Source organism: Ornithorhynchus anatinus, chromosome 4 (assembly GCF_004115215.2).
Source record: "Ornithorhynchus anatinus isolate Pmale09 chromosome 4, mOrnAna1.pri.v4, whole genome shotgun sequence".
NCBI classification, from domain to species: domain Eukaryota; kingdom Metazoa; phylum Chordata; class Mammalia; order Monotremata; family Ornithorhynchidae; genus Ornithorhynchus; species Ornithorhynchus anatinus.
Window position 1 is genome coordinate 71,464,480 of NC_041731.1, and position 5,924 is coordinate 71,470,403.

The 5,924-nt window shown below is 42.6% G+C and overlaps 1 non-coding gene across 1 annotated transcript; it reads right to left on the minus strand.

Annotated features, from left to right (window-relative positions):
• Positions 1–1,767: 1,767 nt before the first annotated feature.
• Positions 1,768–1,905, minus strand: LOC114811697. The gene has a single exon (XR_003759393.1). It is a non-coding gene; the product is annotated as a small nucleolar RNA SNORA7 (small nucleolar RNA).
• Positions 1,906–5,924: the final 4,019 nt, after the last annotated feature.

Consider the following 5,924-nt stretch of genomic DNA (forward strand, 5'->3'; position numbering starts at 1 on the left):
AGGAATTACATTTATTAAGTGTACACTGTGTGCAAAGCACTAGACTATGTGCTGGGGGAGAATTTACAGGTGGTAATTAGACTTTGTCCTTTTCTCTCTGGGAGCTCACAGTCTAAGAGTATAACTGCAGCAATGGAACTGGACAGGAAAGATGTAATGTTACAACACAACACGATCACCACCTTGAGTGCCTGCATTTACATTCCTTCCCTCTGCACTTATGGTCATTTTCAATTTGCATAAATTGACACTTATTTATTCATATATATGTGCTACTATATTCCTGCTGTCAGGAGTCTTCCTTGTCAGACTGCTAAATCCAGAGAAGAGGTTCCATGCCTATTATTTTGTTGTACTGTCCCAAATGCCTAATATAGTGCTCTCCATGCATAGTGTGTTCAATAAATATCACTGTTGATTGACTGTAGAAGTGTAGAGCTGATCAAGGTGGAAAAACAAGCATTGTTTAAGAACAAGATTTGCTACAACTGATCTGACTCATTCTTCTAAATGAAGTGACCGTCTGATGGAAAGTAAACATAATTTTTAGTGAATTATCTCACCAGACTAGAGAATAGAGTCAATACAGTCACAAAATTTATTTTGGCAGAGCAGGGTGCTTCTCAGCAGCTGAAACTTTTATTTGCTTTTTATTATTATTATTACTTAATTTTTCATTTGAATGCAGATAGAGGCACATCCAAATCACCACTTGTTACGAAATATCATGGCCCAGCAGATCTGGGGCATTTCTAGCATACTGATAATGTCCCTGACCAGCCAGAACTCTCTGTCTTTATTCTTCATTTCAGTTTTCTTGTCATTTGTCAGTGTTGTTCTATTTATCTGTTGTCTCTGCTTCATGAAGCTGAAGAAGGAATATTTAACTAGTAGAGTGGACTTTTCCTCTCTAACCTCAGTTACAGGTGTTTGGTTTCTTTGGAGAGAACTTTCTGTGTGCTGCATCCTCCCCTAGGGAATGCCAATTTAAAGATCGACCTGGTTTAATTCTTCCATAGTACAGGACTGGTAATATGTTTCACATGCCACTGGGTCTGGTTCACCTATACCCTACGATGGTGAAGAGAGAGTAGAGTGAATACAATTATGCAGCAATAAAAATATAGAAATAAAGTCAGGATTTCTTTTCCCCGAATCACCTCCAGATTCTCCATTGTCAGTCAACAATAAGCTGGATGTAGATGTCTGTATGTTTTCTTTCACACTTATGAACTTGTCTGACCTGTATTGTAAATTGTTTTCTCTTGCTTTCCTCTCTGACCTATCTGTTCTTGGATTGAATGCAACTAGGAGGCAGTTTGCCTAAAATACAGGGATGAAGACACTGGAAAATAATATTACTAATGAGCCCAATTCTTCCATAATAATAATAATAATTATGGCATTTGTTAAGCATTTACTATGTTCCAGGGACTGTACCAAGTGCTGGGGTGCATAGAAGCAGATTCCATCTATAGCAACTTCCCTTGATCCCATTAGACAAATCAGGAGAAGCACTAATCCTGTCAAATCTTAAAAGAGGATTGTCTTGTGCTGTCAAGTTGTCTCCGACCCATCGTGACGCCATGGACACATTTCTCCCAGAGTACCCCACCTCCATCAGCAATCATTCCGGTAGTGTATCCATAGAGTTTCCTTGGTAAAAATATGGAAGTGGTTCACCATTGCCTCCTTCCACATAGTAAACCTGAGTCCCCACCCTCGATGTTCTCCCATGCCGCTGCTCTGCAGCACAGGTGAGTTTTGACTTGTAGCAGATTTCCTTCCACTCGCTAGCCACTGCCCAAGCTAGGAATGGAATGGGTTTTCTTCTGCTTCACTCTCCCTCCCAAAGTCGAGACTGGGAGAGTACTGGAAACTTTCCAGGTGCTACCCTGAGAGGGTTAGAAGACGTTACCCCCAAAATTATATACCATTGCACTAAACGGCAACTGGAAAAACTAATGCTTTACCCTGAACATGCCTTTTACTCACACAAGCCCATGTGGGCAAGCGAAAATGTCTATCACCTCTGATGTATTCTCCCAAGCACTTAGTACAGTGCTCTGCACAGAGTAAGCACTCAGTAATACCAATGATGGATTAATTGATTAGTATTTACCTGATCCCATTTTAGTAGGCTCTGTAAAACATAGACACCTACCAATATGTGATGAGAGAGCCCTTGCCCTGACTATTGAGGAAGACACCACAGAAGTCAGGGTTATAGAACTGGCAAAGCACTTGGACCTGATAATTTGCCCCAGGAGCACTATGAGCTTGGGCATAATTAAAGTGTAATAATAATAATTAATTATTTGTTAAATGCTTAGTATGTGCCAGGCACTGTACTAAGGGCTGGGGTAGGTACAAGTAAATTGGATTGAGCACAGCCCCTGTCCCATATGGGGTTCATAGTCTCAATCCCCATTTTACAGATGAGGTAACTGAGGCACAGTGAAGTGACTTGCCCAAGGATACACAGCAGACAAGTGGTGGTCAGGATTAGAAAACACAACCTTCTGATTCCCATGCTCTATCCACTACACCATGTTGCTTCCCATAAGTTCTTATGCAAGTCCTCTACACTGAAAGTTCCTTGAAGGCAAGGAGTATGTCTACTAACTATATTGAATTTTAATTAATCCATCTATTAATGTTATTTAATGAGTGTTTACTGTGTACAGACCACAGTAGTAAACACATGTGAAAATATGATAAAACAGAGTTCGTACACACAATTCATGTCCACAAGGACCTTACACTCTACAGGGGGAGGCAGATGTTAAAATAAATTACAGAGAGGAGAAACTGTAAAGTATAAGGATATGTACACTAGTGCAGTAGGACTGGGGTGAGTTTCAAAGTGCTTAAGGTTTATATACAGCCAAGAATATATATGCTGGAGAGGATGGGTAGGGAATTAATAGCAGCCCCACTTCTCCATCTGAAAGAGATCCATACTGTCCTCTCCCATTTGCTTTGTATAGTGCTCAGCATACAGTAAGTGCTCAGTAAACACCACAGATGTGATTGACTTTGTAGGACTACAAAAGTTATTCATAAATACTAAGGAGAATGCCTCTGGCCCTTCTAGATACTCCAGTCATCATCACATTTAAGAAGAAAGATGAAAGATCAGATTAAGTATTGTGACTTCTCACTTGCTGGAAAGTTCTTAGCCGAATCCTTCTCTACCATTCACTAAGGATTTCATTTCCCGCACAGCATGGAGCAGAAGATATGATTTTCACAGTACATAAAATTCAGGAGTAATGAAGGAAGCGGCATTGAGCTTGCTTTCAGCCTTTCTTTGAGCTTACAAAAGCATCTCGCACCACTAGGTCCACGCACTCTGGTGATGCCTTAGAAAGTTTGGCTGCTTGAGAAGTTTGTCAGGGTTCTGAGACTATGTGATGTCATGGCTGGTCATATCAGAGCTGGGGGTGTCTTTTTTGATGCATCCCTAAATATCAATTACATGAAGCTGGGATGTATAGTAGGTCCAGTTCTGTTCAATTTATTCAGAGTGGCCCAGCTGCAAGCAAGATGCAGCAAGAAATTGGAACACAGGCATTAAACAAAGTTTCTAATTTTCCAGGAATGTCCTAACAAGCACTGTAGAATTATTGTGAGCAGGAAATGTGTTTGTTTATTGTTGCACTGTGCTCTCCCCAGAGCTTAGTACAGTACTTTCCACATAGGAAGCACTCAATAAATATGATTGAATGAATCCAGAATTTTAGAATAGTCATTCAAGAGTTGCCCCATGTGAATGAAGCATGTACCCAAAAAGACAAACAGCATGGGAAGCAGCATGGTTTAGTGGATAGAGCAGAGGCCTGGGAATCAGAGGAACCTGGGTTCTCATCTCCAGACATCCATTTGTCTGCTGTGTGGCCTCGGGAAAGTCATTTCACTTCTCTGTGCCTCAATTACTTGATTTGGAAAATGAGGATTAAGACTGTGAGCCCCATGGGGGACATGGATTGTGTCCAACCTGATTAGCTCGTATCTACCCCAGTGCTTAATACAATGCCCAGCACATAGTAAGTCCTTAACAAATACCATAAAAAAAGACATGCAGGTGATTGTTCAGGGCATGGATCTTAATGAATGTTATCATTATTACTGAACTGCAGTGTGCAGATTCAGTTGTATTCTGGGCTATGTAGGCTGGGAATAAATTACTAAGGATTACAGAATCACCTTTGTAAGGGATCTTTAAAGACAGGATGCATTTTGATTCATTTAAGATTGATGGGGTAGTGATCTAACCTGTAGAGACGGTGGAAGAGAAGGCCCATTAGTGTCCCTAATAAGATTGTGATTTTAATGTTGATCCAGGCATTTCCTCAGCCGGATCAGGTCATCCTACTGCCTACTGACTGCCTACCCGCCAGAACTCTGACATTTCGTTCCCGATCTGCTGCAGCATAGAAGCGACCATCTCCTCATTTTTTCATCTTCCCCCTTTCCCTGCAGTTGGGCCCGATTCCACAGAGAAAATCGCAGATCGGGGTGTGGCTGCCTAATCCCCAAGGGACAAGGACCCAGATTTTTATAGTTGTACATATCAACCGCTGCCTTCCTTCATATCAGTCCAGTCTGTGTTTTTTCCTAAGAACTGTCCTTTTCACTCTCAAGGACCCAAGGACCTGCAAACAATTCAACAGTCTCCTTAGGGAATCACTGGATTATATAGTTATTGCTGTTGAATACCTCTCAACTTCCCTGAACCCCTCGCCTCCAGTCATCCCAACCCAGTCCTTCCCTCCAAATACACTCTCTCTCCCATATACCTCCTTCCCACAAATCTGTTCTGTTCCCCCATAGAGACCTCTGATCTCTTGACTCCAGCCAATTTTCCCAAGTCCTGATGTCCCATTTGGCCTCCATACCCAAACTTCCTTCCTCCGGTGTCCAAATTGTTGCTCTCAACAGCACCCCCTCTACTGAATTCATCTCACTTGCTCCCCACCCCTTCATCGATCTCGACACACAGCCTTGGATCATCTCCAGAGTCCACCTTCTTCATGCTTGTGCATAAGCCACAGAGTTCTGCTGGCTGGACTCTAGATAAAAGGCTGACCTCATCCATTTCAAGTTTATCCTTGCATACCCTAACTCTGCACTTTTCTCTGCCTGGCAAAATTATTTGCCCATCTTTACTGACACCCTGGATCATTGCCCTCACCAGTTATTTCAGATGTTTAACTCCCTCCTCAAGCTCCCTATCTCCCTGCCTCCCCCATCCCTTGTCCCAAATGCCTGGCCACTTATTTTATTGAGAAAATTGAAATCATCGGGCATGATCTCCCTAAAATCTCCCCTGGCCTTCCCCAAACCCTACCATCTCCTGCTCCTTCTTCAACTTTCCCACTTTTCCAGCAGTATCACAGAGGAGATCTCCTGCCTTTTCTCAAAATCCACCCACTCCTCCTGTGCATCAGACCCCATCCTTTTGCAAACACTTGCCTCTTCCCTTCTTCCCTCCCTAACTGCTATCTTCAACTGTTTACTCTCCAATGGCTTCTTCACTGCTTTCAAACATGCCTATTCTCCCCGTCCTAAAAATTCAGTCCCTTGACCCCATGGCTCCCTCAGTTAGCACCACATCTCCCTCCTACCATTCCTCTCCAAATTCCTTAAGTGAATTGTCTACACCCGCTGTCTCAAGTTCCTCTCTTCCAATTCTTTCCTTAATCTTCTCCAATCTGGCTTCCACCTCCTTTACTCCACAGAAAGTGCCCTCTCAAAGATCACAGATGATCATCTTTCCATATTCAACAGCCACTAGTCCATCCTAATCCTTCTCAACCTCTCAGCTGTCTGACACTATTGACCATTCCCTTCTCGTGTCAGCTTCACTGACACTTTCTCCTGGTTCTCCTCCTATCTCTCTGGCTTCTCATTCTCAGTCT